At 47.3% G+C, this 17,195-nt stretch overlaps 1 protein-coding gene across 1 annotated transcript in view; it reads right to left on the bottom strand.

The window, feature by feature from the left end:
• The window catches only part of P4HA2 (prolyl 4-hydroxylase, alpha polypeptide II), a 39,661-nt gene extending 26,297 nt beyond the window's left edge, over positions 1-13,364 (bottom strand). The window contains exon 1 of the mRNA XM_006872929.1: positions 13,296-13,364. The gene's annotated coding sequence lies outside the window, so the exon portion shown is untranslated. The remainder of the gene's footprint in view (positions 1-13,295) is intronic.
• Positions 13,365-17,195: the final 3,831 nt, after the last annotated feature.

The raw sequence follows: 17,195 nt of genomic DNA, 5'->3' as shown, positions 1-17,195 counted from the left end.
ATGACACATATTCAAACATGCCAACGTCCCACAGACTAACACACAGAAGCTAAGAAGTACATTCAGGATCACCAATGGCTAGAGTGTGGGGTATGGAACTAGACTAGTGACATGAAATAAGTTCTGGGCCCTGATCTGTGAGGCCACCTGCTCTTGAGAAAGGTTCAACCCCTCTTGACTCCTGGTAACCTACTGCCACGTAAGAAGGCTGACCCCCTTCTGCGAGTAAGGTCCCCTCGGTTCTAATGGTCTATCAACCCTGATCTGGGTCTACCCCTTCTCATTTCATAGACTGCTTGTCTGGCTCTATCCTTCCTTCCCACACAAGTGCCAGGGCAATGTCAGATCCTGAGCACCCAGATATAGCACACGGCTTCCTGCCTATGACAGTACAGGAGCTACGACAACAGGAAAAGAACATGACAATGTGCTATGTGCCCCATAGGTGAGGGGCCCAGCACATGGCCAGCCAGAAGAGGGATAAACGGAGCCCTGCCAGTCTGCACCTGTGCACGGAGAGCAGTCAGGAGGGTAGGCAATGCCAGGAAGACACTGCTCCTCTGTAGTGAGTAACTTCAGCAGACACTGTCCTCCCAAGCCAGCCACCTCTTATTCACAAATATTGGCTAAAGGCAGTGAGCTAGGCCTTTAGATACAAAAATCAATAAACCACTGTCAGCCAAAACTTCAGGCTGGTCTCGGCTGGGCTGCGGACATGGTGCAGAGGCCAGTTTCTGTCTTCTCCCCCACCTACAAATACCCAAAGCCAACTCTTAGGGCAGCAAGTGCAACCTGGGGTAAGCCTACTGACAGTGGATCTATATTCACAATGGCAGCATTAGACAGTGGTGCCTAGCTTAGCTGAGCAACCCACAGCATGACCAGAAGGCCAGCTGACCCACCTGAGGTATCCTCCCATGGCTGAAGAACCAGCACCCATCTGGGCCTAGCTCTGCCAGCCCTTTCTCTTCCCGCTTCCACTTCAACTAAATCTACAGGAGTGCTCAAATGGAAACTTATTAGGAGAGAGCACAGGGAAGACAGATGCTTCCACTCAAATGTAAGCCTTATCTGAGCTGACTAGAGGCCGTCCATCTATTTTTTGCATGCCATCGCCAATTAAATACAGTTACACCCACCAGTCTTCACTTCATCCTTTCAGAAGAAATCCCAACCTGTTGTGGTTCCAGGTTAGGCTGAGAGAAAGCCAGCCACAGCCCCAGGCACCTGTATCTGGAAGAGGAGGGAATAAGCGAATGGCACCATTCCTCAGGTACCTGCCAGTCCCAGAGCCTACTGCAGGGTGGGGAGTACTAGGCTAAGGGGTCCATTAAGGAGTTAGGAGTCAGAGGAAAGCCAGTCATTGAAAAAAAGCAAACCGATTTGGATGTTTTCCCTGTTCTGGCTGCAGGCCTGCTCCCTTGTAGACCCAGGATTCTACAAGCTGCTTTCACTCTTGTGTGCACTTCAAGTGTTCAGCTCAGGAGAGCACGTTCTGTATGTGCGTGGAGGGTCAGGAGCAAATGTCTGTGGGTGGTGAGGGACCAGCTGGCTGGCCCTCAGAGCTGGAGTAGAGGGAAAGCAGGGCCCAGGCAGGTTGGTGTATTACTAGTTGCAATTGCATACCTCTTCAGAGATCAGGTAACAAGTTCAGAGGAGAGAGAAACCTCTCCACCCCTTTCCAACCACCCTGGTGATACTGACCACGCTTTGTGCCTTATTGTTGTTGTTTGTTGCTAAGTACCATTCAGTCAGTTCTGACTCACAGCAACCCTGTATAGGGTACAGGTATAGGTAGCTGGTGGGTTTGAACTGCCGACCTGGTGGTTAGTAGTCCAGTGCCTATCCTACAGCACTACACCAGGACACCTGGATGCCTTATAGGACTCAAGAAAAAACAGCCACGTTTCTTCATTACAAGAATTGTTACATTGTTGTTAAGTGCTGTCAGTTCCGCCCCATAGTGACCCTGTATAGGGTTTCCTAGGAGCAGCTGGTAAGCTTGAACCACCAACATTGCGGTTCAGATGGCTTTGCTGTCTGACGCATAAACCCACAGTGCCATGCCTTTGGCCTGTATTAGGAACCCAGATACTACTTCATCACAAATTGATTCAAGAGAGTAAAATATAGCATTAGATTTTAGAAATTTTATTTCTTACCCATAATGTATTGTTATGTAGCCATTAAGAATGAACAATTCATGCCCAATGATGTAGTGTAAAGATCAAAACATACTGCCAGATGAGAAAAGCATTGTGTACTCTATGATTCCATTTTGGTAAGGAAAAATTAATGTGTATATATACAAGAAGAGAGTTATAAATCTAATTGGATCTTAGTGAAATCCATTTATTTTTCTCTTTAAACTCATTTGTTTTTCCTAATCTTTCTACAAGGAATTCAATAGGAGCTTTAAAAATATTTTATAACATGCTTCAAATAAAAAGAAAAAAAAAAAAAATCGGTCCTTCTCAAATAGACTCCAACAGATGTGTCAGAGTTTGGACCCCAACGTGCAGTCTGTCCAAAGCCTGCCAACACCCCAGCTACAGTGATTCACTCACCAGGCAACTAAAACACTGTTTCTAAATACTGGGCAATTCCAAGATACACAACCAGAGGCCCCTCTAAGCCTGCTCTTTGAAAACGATGTTTGCAACTTGGCCAAATGGCCATGAAAAGATGTTTCCAAATACAAACTAACAGTGTCCTTAGCTTCTCCCCTTACCTCATCATCAGGATCTTCTGCCAAGCTCCCAGCTGCAACCCAAATGCAAGAGCATGAGTTTAAACAATATATTTAGCAGCCCAGAGACAGAACATGGGTTTGCTAAGAACAAGCAGGTTTTGCCCGGCACTGAACAAAAGGCTGCCTGCCTTCTGTGAAGGGCCAAAACTTGTCTGGACAGGGCTCTACCCAGTGGCACTGACTCCCAAAGATGCCAGCTTGGGAAGGCAAAGCAGAGGGCCTTGAGTGCTCAGCAGATGGGGTACACATGAGCTGCATCTGGAGGAACTGTGTAGAGGTTCCAAGAGGTGCCACCACCAAAGCACAGGATGTCCAAGGCGCCACCAGTACCCCAGGAAAGATGTGAGGGGCCCTACTCTCCTGATGTCAAGCCTCAACAATCACCCTTGTCTAAACACATCCAAATAACTCCCCTGACTGTTACCTTACCCCTACCTGCACTGGCTCTCCACACACCATCCGGCCTCCTCCCACCTCTGCTCTATACAGTAGCCAGCGTGGGTTAACTGAAGTCCTTCATTTAGTCTCTCTCCCCTGGACAGAACCTCTCCAAACGCTCTCCACTGCCCTCAGGATAAAGGCCAAATGCCTTAGCTCAAAGGACCTCTTTGACTCTGAGTGACCTGGCCCTGCCACCCTCTTCAACCCCATCTCACAATTCCAGGTTTCATACTTGAAACAACTACTTCATGGAGAAAATATTCTCCGTCACCAAGAACCTAATGGTGCCTAACTGTTCATTGGTTTCTCCACATTTTCTCTATCAGGTACATGAACATATTGATGGCCACCTTACACCATGGTTCTCCTGCTTCAGTAACTGGGCATTGAGAAGGCTGATAAAATGGACATGCAAAAGCCACGCTGGGCTTGGCAGAGACTTGGCAGACTGGATAAGATTAATTCATAAGAAGGGATTACACACAAAGACAAAATCCATACACCACTATATCAGATGTTCATTACATACCACTTCACACTCTCTCGGCCTGTCTGTCTCCTGGGTCCTCTGCCACTTGCTCTGCCTCAGACCCAGTGAAGGAGACTGTGGGTCCATGCCAGAGTCTCTGGCTCCTCCCACTGCTTCCAGCCTCAGATGAAGTGCCGCTGAATTGGTCCAGCATCTGGCCTCTCCAATCCAAGCTAAATCAAACCCGCTCATCAAGTCAATTCTGACTCGCAGCGACCCTATCTAGGTTTTCTGAGACTGTGACTCTTTACAGGAATAGGCAGCCTCATCTTTCTTCCATGGAGCAACTGGTGGCTTTGAACCACTGACCCTGCAGTTAGCAGTCCAGTGCTTATACAGAGCCACCAAGGCTTCTTTTTCTGGCTTCTCCAGTGGCTTCCAAAGGCTCTGTCAGTGCAACCAAGGAGTGAGAAGGTGCTAACTCCTGCGACAGCTCTGTTCAATCAAGGGCAGAAAACAGCAGGTCAGCAGATAAATTTCTTCCCCAGGCCTCCCCAAGATTAATTGTTCTGAGGCATGGAATTTCTGGAGCCTTATCCCAGAGATGTCCTGGAAGACTTAACAAGCACAGCCTGTAATTGCTTCCCAGCCTTCCCCACCTCACTCTTCTTCCCTTTGTCCACTTGGCCTCACAGTTTACCTTCCAGCAAAGCATTAACACATCAGGCTGTTTTCTGGGAACCTAGGCTAAGATGTTGTTGTTGTTAAGTGCCGTTGAGTCGGTTCTGACTCATAGCGATCCTGTATAGGGTTTCCGAGGAGCAGCTGGTGAGCTTGAACTGCCAACCTTGTAGTTCAAAGGGATTTGCAGTCTGGCGCATTAACCCACAGTGCCACAATAGGACTCCAGGCTAAGATAGTCACTGTTTATGTTTTACCAGCTAATCCTCACTAAAGCCTTGTAAATTAGATAATCATCTTCATTTCACCAATAGGTTAGCTGGGGCTGAACGAGGGTTTTCTACACATCTGACATCTTAAAGCAAGTTAATGGCAGAATTGACTCAAACCCAGTAAGAGAACCACAAAATACTCTTTCTACTGATATTGCTCCCTGCTCTCCCCGCTCCCACTCCCCAGACTTTATCCTGGTTCACAAAGCAGCTTCCTGACAACCCGGTAAGATCCCACCAGAGGACAGCAACATGGATCCCAAGGCAGCAAAATGCTACTTTGAGTTCAGGTGAGCTGTCACTCCTATCCCAGATGTCACAGCCCGTAGCCCAGCTGAAGGTAAGGTAGCACAGGTCCATGGACTAGTACACCTGCCCTGGGGTCAGACAGACCCAGATTTAACTCCCAGCTCAACCACCACTCCTTGGCATTATAATTCTGAACAAGTTACAAGCCTCTCTGGACTTCAGCTTATAATGGAGACAATATGGGGACCTACATCTTATAGCCACCACTCGTCTGTCAGTTTGTCATACTGTGGTGGCCTGTGAGTGGCTGTGATTGTGGAAGCTATGCCATGGGTATTTTAAATATCAGCAGGGTCACCCACGGTGGACAGGTTTCAGATGAGCTTCCAGACAAAGACAGACTAGAAGAAGGAGAGACGAACTACTTCCAAACATTTAGTCACTAAAAACCTTATGAATAGTAGAGAAACACTGTCAGATATAGAGCCGGAAAATGAGCCTCTCAGGTTTGAAGGCACCCAAAATGCGACTGGGGGAGAGCTGCCTCCTCAAAGTAGAGTTGACCATAAGGACACGAATGGAGTAAAGCCCGTGGGAGAAAAGCCCACGGGACCTTCATTTGCTGATGGGGCACAACTCAAAATGAAGAGAAATGGCTGTAAACATCCATTAATAACTGGAACATGGAATGTACGATCAAGAGCCATTGATACTAAAAGAAGACATCCAAGGTGCATTGAAGGAATTGGTAAATCTAGGAAAATTTGGAAATTGTCAAAAATGAAATGGAATGTATAAACATCGATATCTAAGGCATTAGTGAGCTGAAATGGACTGGTAGTTTAAATCTGACAACCACATGGTTTACTATGCCAGGAATGACAAATTGAAGAGAAATGGTGTTGCATTCATAGTCAAAAAGAACAAATCAAGATTAGTCATGTTGTACCTCATATAGAAATGATGCTGGAGCTCGCATGATAGAATTCTGCAAAACCAATGATTTGTTCATTTCAAATATGTTTTCAATTAACATAAAAGACATTCATAAAATAATTCAAACAACATATGCATGAACCTCACCAGATGGACTATGCAGAAATCAAATTGACTACATTTGTGGAAAGAGACAGTGGAAAAGCTTCGTATCATCAGCCAAATCAAGGCTAGGGGCAGATCGTGGAACAGACCATCAATTGCTCATATGCAAATTCAGACTGAAGCTGAAGAAAATATAAACAAGTCCACAAGAGCCAAAATATGACTTTGAATACATCCCACCTGAATTTAAAGATCATCTGAAGAAAACATTTGATATATTAAACACTAAAGACCAAAGACCGAAGAGTTGTGGGATGACATCAAGAACAGCATACAGGAAGAAAGCAAAAAGTCATTAGGAAAAGATCAAGATGGATGTCAGAAGAGACACTGAAACTTACTCTCCAGTGTAGAGATGCTACAGCAAATGGAAGAAATGAGGAGGCACAGGAGCTGAACAGAAAATTTCAAAAGGTAAATTCAAGAAGACATAGTCAAATATGACAATGACATGTGCAAAGATCTGGAGTCAGAAAACCAAAAGGGAAGAACACACTCATCATTTCTCAAGCTGGGAAAACTGAAAAATAAATTCAAGCCTCGACTATTGTCATTAATGGATTCTCTGGGCAAATTACTGAATGATGCAGAAAGCATCAAAAGAAAATGGAAGGAATACACAAAGTCACTGTACCAAGGAAATGGTTGATGTTCAACTGTTTCAAGAGGTAGCATATGATCAAGAGCCAATAATATACTAAAGGAAGAAGTCCAAGATGCATTGTTGGAATTGGCAAAGAACAAGCCACCACAAATTGATGGAATAAAAATGGAAATCATTGAAGAAAATGAGGTGGCACTGGAGGCACTCATTCATCTCTGCCAAGAAATTTGGAAGACAACTATCTGGCCAACTGACTGGAAGAGATCCGTATTTGTGCCCATTCCAAAAAGAGGTGACCCAGCAGAATGCAAAATCATGTGACAATCTCTTTGAAATCCCATGCAAGTAAAGTTTTACTAAAGGTTATACAGAAACAGCTGCAAACATACATTGACAGAGAACTTCCAGAGGTTCAAGCCGGATTCAAAAGAGATCGTGGAACGAGGAATATCATTGCTGATGTCCGATGGATCTTGGCTGAAAGCACAGAATATCAGAAAGATGTTTACCTGTGCTTTATTGACTATGCAAAGGCTTTCGATTGTGTGGATCATGGCAAGCTATGACAACATTGTGAAGTATGAGTATTCCGAACACTTAATTGTGCTCATGGGGAATCTGTACATGGACCAAGAGGCAGTTGTTTGAACAGAACATGGGAGCACTGAATGGTTTAAAATTAAGAAAGGTGTGCGACAGGGTTGTATTCTTTCACCATACTTATTCAACCTGTATGCTGAGCAAATAATCCGAGAAGCTGGGTTATGTGAAGAAAAACATGGCATCAGGATTGGAGGAAGACTCATTAACAACCTGCCAATATACAGATGGTATGACCTTCCTTGCTGAAAGTGAAGAGGACTTAAAATACTACTTATGAAGATCAAAGAGCACAGCCTTCGATATGGATTACATCTCAATGTAAAGAAAAAAAAAATCCTCACCACTGGACCAATAAACAACATTCTTATCAATGGAGAAAAGATTGAAGTTGTCAAGGACTTCATTCTTCTTGGATCAACCATCAACACTCATGGAAGCAGCAGTCAAGAGATCAAATGATGGGACCGTCAGTCACTCCACTTCCCGCGCAGCCGAATGCATCTTCCATGCACTATGGCCACCAGCAAAAAGCTGCAGGGACAGCAGCCTGGGGTCAGAGTAGGAGTAGTGGTGACTAGTTGGAAAGCTGGGAAGAATGTGCTCAAAGGGAAACCTTAGAAGAAACAGCTCTTTACTTGAAAAATGTTCGCTTTGCCTCGGTTGTGAATTCTTTCATTGAGAAAAAGAATTACCATTATGTCACAATATTAATGAAAGGAGAGGTGGACTTCACTCATGATTCAGAACCAAAGAACATTGAGGCTATAAAAAATGAAAGTTGGGAGTGGGTTCCCTGGGAAGAATTCCCTCCAGGGGACCAACTTTTCTGGGCACTACGTTGCTTAAAAGAACAAGGCTATGATCCTTTTAAAGAAGATTTGGATCATCTGGTAGGATACAAAGGATTTGGATCATCTGATAGATTCTTCCGTTTTTGAAAAAGGCAAAATGAAGTCTAACTGGAGAATGAAAATCACCTTCAGAATTCCTCCATTTTACCTAAAAAGTTGTATCAATTAAAGCCTTTTAAATAACCAGTAATTGTGAGAACATTTTCAGGTTTATGTCACTGAATTGTATTTCAGCCACAGCATATATGCTAAATGGTGATATTGCATAAATCTGTTTTCCATGTTTATATTAAAACTGTGTTGTTCATTTTGTCCTGACTAGCTTACATGAGCCCTAGTGTGATGCTTATAGGATAAGCACTGGACTGCTAACTACAAGGTTGGTGGTTCCAACCCACCAGCCGCTCCTTGAAAATCCTGTACATGGTTGCTATGAGACAGCACTTAACAGCTTGTATGGAGTCGGGCGCAGTAGAATTTGATCTTAGTGTTTTAGCCCAAGCAGAGATTCCTAACTCAAATGTTAACACAGTATTCCTGATGTAGAATTTATCATGTATCCCTGATGTGGTATTTATCATGTTTGTTGATTTTTCCATTCTCTTTCACTTAAAAATATTTGCTTGCTAATATATTATGAACAGTCTTTGCAAGTAGAGTGAATAAAAAACCAGGGGCTGTTTCCCAGTTTCTGATTAACTACTTAAGCCACGGGAACTTTTGTGCCATTAAAACTAAAGCTGCTGTGAACATCCTTGTACTTGAGTTTGATGCTAATGTGCTCCCATCTTTCTGAATGTATACCTACCTGGGAGTGACACTGCTGGTTCACAGGGTATGCATATCTTCAATGATTACAAAAGAAAATTTAATATATTTAAGTTATAATAAATAAATAAATAAAATGATGTATTGCATTAGGCAAATCTGCTGCACAAGATCTTTTTAAAGTGTTTAAGAGAAAAGATGTCAGCTTGAGGACTAAGATGCACCTGACCCAAGCCAATAACCTCATATGTATGCAAAAGTTGAACAATGAATAAGGAAGACCATAGAAGAATTGGTGCATTTGAGTTATGGTGTTGGAGAAGAATATTGAAAGTGCCACGGGCTGCCAAAGGAACCAATAGATGCGTTTTGGAAGAAGTGCATCCAGAGTGCTCCTTGGAGGCCAAGATGGCCAGACTTTGTCTCTCATACTTCAGACATATTGTCAGGAAGGGCCAGTCATTGAAGAAGGATATCATGTTTGGTAAGGTGGAGGGTCAGAGGAAGACCCCAGAGAGATAGACTGGCAAAGTGGCAGCATCACAATAGTGAGGTTGGCCCAGGACTGGACAGTGTTTCGTTCTGTTGTGCACCCGGTCGCTATGAGTCAGTACTGACTTGATGGCACCTAACTATACCACCACCACCTCTCATAGGGACTGAATGAACAGACATCTGTCAGTGAGCACCATGAGCACCAACAGGGCACCAGAGGAACAATAGTAGACCTGAAGCAGACAGCTCCCAACACAAGTCAGCCAATCCCTGGATGGGAGAAGGTCCAGCCTAGGAAATAATGAAGATGCAAACAAGGTAGAAATTAGGTAAGCTCTATGTCCTAGAAGAGATGAAACATATTTAATTCAAGAGAGAATGGAGCTAAACATATTGCAGTACAATGGAACTGGTCAATACTGACTCTAAAGCTCAGCAAGGTAGGAAAGCTCTGCTGGGAAATGACCGGGGCCGGGACCAATGCTCTAGGATTGCATGTACTCTGAGTCGTTGGCCTGCTCACTCCAGGCTCAGACAAATACTAGCCTTCAGGATCTCAGCCACACCCTGGCCCTCAAAAGCACAGGTGCAAAGTAGGCTAACTGCTAGCAAACACTTCCTGAATGATCTAGAGCAGACACTGGTCCTAATCCATCTGAACTGTAGGACATACTATTCAAGCACTTGATCCTCTACCCTGAAGTGACAACTGAATTAAAACTCACTCTCCTGGTGTGGCGCTATGGGTTAATGCACTGGACTGCAAGTTCAGTTTGAACAGCAAGGATGGTGGTTCAAGCTCAATAGTCACTCCTCGGAAACTCTATGCAGGGTCACTATGAGTGGGAACCAACTTGATGATACTCAACAACACAAAAACACAGGGTTCCATGAAGTCTGTTTCAGACATTCATAGCCCTCTGATCCTTCTGTGAATAAAAACTATCTATACCTCATAAACCCTGTACAGGGTCGCTATGGGTCGGAACCGACTCGACGGCACTTAACAACAACAACAACAACAACAATACCTCATAAGGAGCTCTGGTAGCGTAGTGGTTACGAATTGGGCTGCGAACCTTAAGGTCAGCGGTTCGAAACTACCAGCCGCTCCACGGGAGAAAGATGAGGCTTTCTACTCCCGTAAAGATTTACACCCTCGGAAACCCTGTACAGGGTCGCTATGGGTCGGAACCGACTCGACGGCACTTAACAACAACAACATACCTCATTTCAGAGCCCTGGTTTGGTGCTATAGGATAATCATTGGACTGCTAACTGCAAGGTCAGTGGTTTAAACCCACCAGATGGGTTTGACCCTATATAGGGTCACTATGAGTCAGAACTGACTCAAGAGCACTTAAGAACAACATCCCTCATTCCACATTCCCAGCACAAATCCCCAGAGACTGCAAGACTCACTAGCCCTCTCAGTTCCAGAACAGAATAATGTCCTATATCCTGGGGTACTTCAAAGTCCAAACTGTCTAATTCGAACAACTTTTTCAAAGTTTAATGCTTGCTCCAGCACTCTGTCTGGGCTTGCACGTGCCTGCATCACAGATTCCTGCCAATCTCCATCTGCATGAAATTAAACTCTTGACAGATCCCAGGATCCAGAGACACACCCTACACACTATCAGCCAGCGTGGCCACAAATCGGCCAAGGCCTTGCACTGTCTCAGATCCTCCCAAAGATGTGGGAGGGCAGTATAAAACAGGGAAGCTCTCTCTCCAGGAAATGAAAAGACCCCAGATTCCCTCCCCCAACTCATTCCTCTGAGCTGCTCTCCTCTCCTCTGTCCCCTCCCACTCCCCACTAATCTCCCACTCAAATGAGCATGCTCTCTTGGCATGAAGCTGCCAGCAGGAAGCAGCAACCTCAGACAATTTATGGGCTACACAAGACAAGGGCAAGAATAGCATAGCCACTGGCCACTGCCCATTGCCACAGTCTCCTGCTCTTTGTTCTTCATGTTCAGTCCCAGACACACTCTAGGCAGAAGCCAGGGACATAGGAGGTTCTCAAGGGATGAAGAGGGATCAGCTGTGGTCAAGCAAATGCAGTGGCAAAGCAAGCACTCTCACAGACACTCCATTTCAGAGGCTGCCACAGGGCAGGAAAGCTTATCACAAACCCCAGGCATTGCCTCAACTTAGTTGCTACCACATCTGCCTGCTGGACTCTCCAAGAACTAAGGTGGCGCAGTCTGACAACATCTCTGGGATAAGGCCCCAGTCAACTCATTCTTCTTGCTACGTGGCTTTCTGGGTTGGGCCACAGAGTGGACAGCTTGGCTGTCTGAGAACACAAAGACCCTAGGAAAAAATGGGTCAAAGCTCAAACATCTTGTGATGGGAGAGAAGTGAACAGAGGCTGGCTGGGCCCTGAAACCCAGAAATCACTGTGAAGTCTGCACCCCAGACACTTCAGAGGCAGTTTATGATCAAGCCAAAGGAAGTCCTGGGTCATAAAACAGAGAACTAAATCATGAAACCTACTGACCCAGATATGACACAGGCTGAGAAAAAGCAGTGGCTTGTGAAAACATTCTATAAATTCTTAGATGGATCTCTACAGATAACCTCAAGCTACAAAATAATGTTCCTCAACCCTGGCTCTCAGGGTCTAGATCTCCTGCAAGCAGGCTGGGGCTGGGGATGTTGCGTAGCACAAGCATACCAGCTTCAGTCCTGGAAGAATCACTGATGCTCCCTTGTTGTTGCTAAGTACTATCAAGTCAGTTCCAACTCCTAGTAACCCTGTATAGTGTTTCTGAGGAACGCTAGTAGGTTTGAACTGCTGACCTTTGAACCACAGCACACCAGGATTCCAATGCTCTCCTACACCATAGTTAAAGGGCCAGATTAGAACACCTATGCAGTCCAGCAATGTCTGAGGCAGGAAGTACCCTGATTCACTCATGCTGCATGGGCACCCTCTAAGTGCTAGGCCCAGTGCCAGGCACTCTCCTCCCACTGCAGACTATTGCAGATAGGGTCCATGGGCAGCTTTCCCCAAAAGTGTCTCTACTACATTACCTTGCTGCCACTAAGTACCACAAAGGCTAAGGCTAGCCCAGGTCTGCTCAAACTTACACAGACTGTTCCTCTGTCCAGGTAACCTTTTCTCCAGTCTTCATCTGGAGTCCTGGTGTGGCGCTGTGGGTTAATGTGCCAGACTGCAAAGCTGCTTGAACTGCAAGGTCAGTGGTTCAAGTTCTCTAGCTGCTCCTTAGAAACCCTTTACAGGGTCGCTACACTATAGCACTTAACAGCAGCAGTCTTCATCTGACCAACTCAACTCATGGGTCATCGCCTCCCAGAAGCCCTCAGGCTTGAGACATCCCATCCTCTGCCAAGTTCCTGCAGTCCGGTGCTCCCTCGGTACACAGCACTCACCACACCACTCTCGATCTTTTCCGTCTTGCAGTCTGTCTGGCAGTGTCTGTCACACCGAAGGACCCGTTTGTTGAATTAGTTAACTAATCACCACAGGTCTCTGCAGCTGAGAAAAAACAACACAGGACTGTCTGGCAAGAAAAATGGACGCTCCGATACAACCCTGCCCGGCCAAGGCCACCGACTCCCAGCCCACATCAGGGCTGAGCCCAAGACCACTAAGAGACCCTTAAGGCTAGGGCGACAGCCCCCACGTCCAGCTGCAGCAGTCCTTGGGGGCCGGGTCACCCCTTCCCGGGGAGCCTAACGGGGTAGGGCGGCCAAGTTCCCCGCCCTGCCCAGTTCGGCCGCCGAGGGGGCCGGCAGGAAGCTCGCCGCTGACCTCACCACCTTGAGTTCGGGTAGGGAACGCAGGCGGCGAGACAGGAACCCAGACAGTGATAGTAACAGGGCAAGGGCGTGGGGCTGCGGCCCGGGCTGCGCTGAGGACGACGGGTGGCACAACCCGGGTCCCGACCCCAACCCCGGTCCCGATCCCAATTCCCTGCCCCGTGCGTCAGTACGCACCAGCTCCAGACCCGGCCTGCTCCCCAGGCCAGGGGCTCACCTGGACCAGCGCTGTTCCCGGCGTTTCCAGAACCTCCTGCGGCGCCACTCGGCCGGCCCGTCGCCTTCCCTCCCTCGGCTCCGCCTCCCGCCGCGATCCAGCTCCGCCCGCTTGAGTCGGCGCCACGTCCCCACCTCCAGCCCCCCAAGCCGGCCAGGCCCTGCCCCTGGCCCCGCTACCCGGACTCTCGGCCAGCGGTCGCCACCACCGGCGCCCCCGGGAGGCCCAAGGCCGCCCGGCCGCGCAGGCAATGGGCAGCGGGGCTTTGACACAGGCAGAAGCCGGCCGTCCGCGCCCTTCATGCAGCCCGCGGCTCACCGCACGTACGCTACGCCTGCCTCGCCTCGGCAGGAACCCACCTGTGAGAGTCTGCCCGCCCTCCTCATCCTCCACAGCCCCTAGTGGGGTGGAGAAGTGGAGGCGGTGCTGTCGCGGGGGAGCGTCCCTGGATGCTGTCCTCAATTCACGTCTTCGTGGTCCTGCTGGGTCCTCGCTCAGGTTCCCGCCTCCCTCTCTCCGACTGAACCACTGAACTTTAGGCTACCGGGAGAGGCGGGACTGAGAGAAGGTCCTGGAGAATACCTGGTACTAGGGATCCACCCACTAGAAACCAAGACTGGCCCACCCGCAGGGCTGAGCTCCCAGAGGTATTCAGACCTTCCCCAGCCCCTGGATCAGGCACTCCTTCTCTATGTGTGTGTGAGAGAAAGAGGAGATGGGGTCATGGGATTAGTGATGAGTAGGAAGCCAATCAAAGACTGGAGGGTTGGGGTGTAATAGTCTGGGACACATTGGGACCAACCCATGTCCTGCCCAGACCCTTCCTTACAACACTGACCCGCAACAGCCTGTCCACTCTGAGAAGGAATGAAGGGAGAGATGCAACAAACCTCAGCCTGAACCCGAGGGAGTCCGGGTGGCTAAGCATTTTCCCACGCCTGCTCTGTGAACCTTTCTTGTCATGAATGAGGGGAAATACAATCTGAGAATCTCATCAGGGAGCAGAGCCCAGAGCAGGAGGTGCCCAGCTTCAGCTCAGGCTAAGTATGGATATTCCCTGTGGCACACTGACCAGATGGGCAGCCCAGACCTGGGAAAGGCACAAACACACACAAAGAAATACATACAGCACACATTTTTAATGTATAAACTATTGTGCCACCTTGTGTCTGTCACCAACAGGAGCTCTTTACCTTCCGGGGCATGTGCCCCATCCTGTATGCCACAGGAATCTCCTTCCATCTGCCCACATCCCCCAGCCCCTTCTCGGGAGCTTGCCCTGTGGATCATCCCTTCTCTCTCCTGAATGTTCAACATTCCCATTTAAACTGACCCACAAATATGTTCGGGTTTCTACAATGGAAACAAAACCTTCATTTGACCACATCAACTACTTCAGTCTCTGTTCTCCCCAAACACAACAAAAATCCCTTGAAGGAAAAATCTGTCTCCATGTTCTCACGCCCTGCAGTTGACTTTCTGATCCTCTCACAACACCAAACCAGGTCTCAATAAACTCTATAACCTCCACATCATAAGCAGTTGTTTTCCAAGGCCCTGCAGTATTTGACACCAGTAGCCACTGTTTCGCTGGAACACTCATTCCCTTTGGTTTCTCTCCATCCTTTCTGGACACCTCTAACAAGTATTCCCTGGCTCACCTTCCTCTACTCGGGTATTAAAGACTCGGGTTCCTCGAGGTTCAAACTTGGGATATCTACTTTCCTCTCTCTATAATTTCACCCTGTAGACAAATGACTCATGAATTTCTCTTTCCAACCCTGCCCTTATACCTGAGCTTCCAACTCATAGAACTGATTCTGCAGTCTACCTCCCCACCTGAATGTCCACAGCCACCTCAATGTCAATACATCCAATACTGCATCCATATTCTCCCACCTGTCTATGTTCCCTAACACAGTGAGTGGATACTTTCTACCAGTTACCTTGCCAGAAACCGGAAGTCACACCCAACACCTCCCTCTCCCTTGCCCCCAGATCTTACCTATCCATATCCCAACTGTTTTAATGTCACCACCTAAATCTCAAATCCATCCGTTTCCCTCCAACCCCTTTCACTTGAGTGATTGTAGCAGGCTCCTAGCTCCCTGTACCCTCTTGTTCTCTCCATACAGCAAGCAGCCAAAGAATGTACATCTCAACCTACTCATTGAGTAAATTGTATGGCTCTTAGTAAAACTCCTAAATGTGGTCTTTGTTTTTGTTGTTGTAAAGTGCCATCGAGTCAGTTTAAACTCACAGCCACCCTTTATAGGGTTTCCAAGACTAAATCTTTGCAGGAGCAGAAAGCCTCATCTTTCTCCCTCAGAGTGACTGGTGGGCTCAAACTGCCAACCTTGTAGTTCAAAGTCCAGTGGGTATTCTACAGACCACCACCCTCCCAATGTTGTCTATGTTGTTGTTAAAGTGCCGTAGAGTCAGTTCTGACTCATGTCAACCTTGGATAGGGTTTCCGAAGAGCAGCAGGTGAGCTTGAACCACCAACCTTACTGTTCAAACCAATCTTGCATTAACCCACAGTGCCACACCAGGACTCCATGTTGTCTATAAGGCCCCATATAGTTTGGGCTCTGCTCACTTTTCCATTCACACTGACCTTCCTCCAGACATTCTAACTAGCCTTTCTCTCATACCGCTCCAACTCGGAACATGCTGTTCCTTCTGTCTCGAAAACCCTCCCACAGCCACCAATTAAAAAAGGAGCTCTGGTAGCATAGTGGTTACGAATCAGGCTGTGAACTTTAGGTCAGCAGTTCGAAACTACCAGCTGTTCCGCGGGAGAAAGATGAGGTTTTCTGCTCCTGTAAAGATTTACATCCTTGGAAACCCTATACAGGGTCGCTATGAGTTGGTTCCAACTCCACAGCACATAACCACCAACCACCACCAATTAAATTCTTCAGATCCCTGCTGAGGGTTCTTTCCTCAGGCCCCTGACAAGTCAAAACCTGCTGTAACAGTCTCATGTCCCCATGTGCTTTGTAACACTTGACACAGTTGATACAGTTGAATGGTTAAGATCTGTCCCTCCACAGGACTGGACACTTCTGGAGAATGTGAACTGTATGTGTTTTTACCCCTCACCATATCCTTGGCCATTATCACAAAACTGGGCGTTTGGTAGGTGTGCAAGAAATATTTGCTGACTCATGAGGAAAGAGAGTCCTCTCAAAACTTTGCCCCACACTGTAGGGTTTTAGTAGCCAAAGGCATTTAGGTAAGACCTCCATAGGATTCTAGAGTCCTAGACCCAGGACCCCTTCTGGGAACCAGAGGCCCTGAGACGAAGCCAGACTGACTAAGGATCTGATCTCCTTGAACTCCACTGCTCCCTGCATCTTAAGGGTGCCCATTCATTTATTCATTTATGGACTCTTGTGATCCTGTTTCCTCATATCCAAAAGATGGTATGTATGGCCTCAGCCTCATCTATGGAAACCCCAGCCCTCAGCAACCTCACACTTCATCCTGGGCTTGCTCTACTGACCACTGACATCTCCTCATACCTCCCCGGGGCTGCTGGCCAGGCAAATCCCCAACTCTCAGCTCTTAATTTCCATCAAGGCCCATATAACCACAACCCTTTCTTCATGGACACTTGATAGGTGAACTCACTCACCATCTTCACCTCCCCACCCAAATTACTTTAGCTCCAGTGTTTCCTGTATCTCAGGAAATGAAATCACCGTCTCCCAGTCACTTCCCTTTCCTTCTTCTCAGTGCACCACTCTCCCCCTGGGAGAGCTTACCTGGAGGATCATTTTCAATCCATTCACTTGTCTGCATCTTTGCTGCCACAGCCCACATGAGGCCACCACCATCTCTCACCCAAGCAATCCATCTTGGCCCACTGCTTCAACTCTGACCCCCTCTATCTTT

This window comes from Chrysochloris asiatica, unplaced genomic scaffold (genome assembly GCF_000296735.1).
Source record: "Chrysochloris asiatica unplaced genomic scaffold, ChrAsi1.0 scaffold00215, whole genome shotgun sequence".
Taxonomy (NCBI): Eukaryota; Metazoa; Chordata; class Mammalia; order Afrosoricida; family Chrysochloridae; genus Chrysochloris; species Chrysochloris asiatica.
This window is presented reverse-complemented; position numbering and strand designations above follow the sequence as displayed.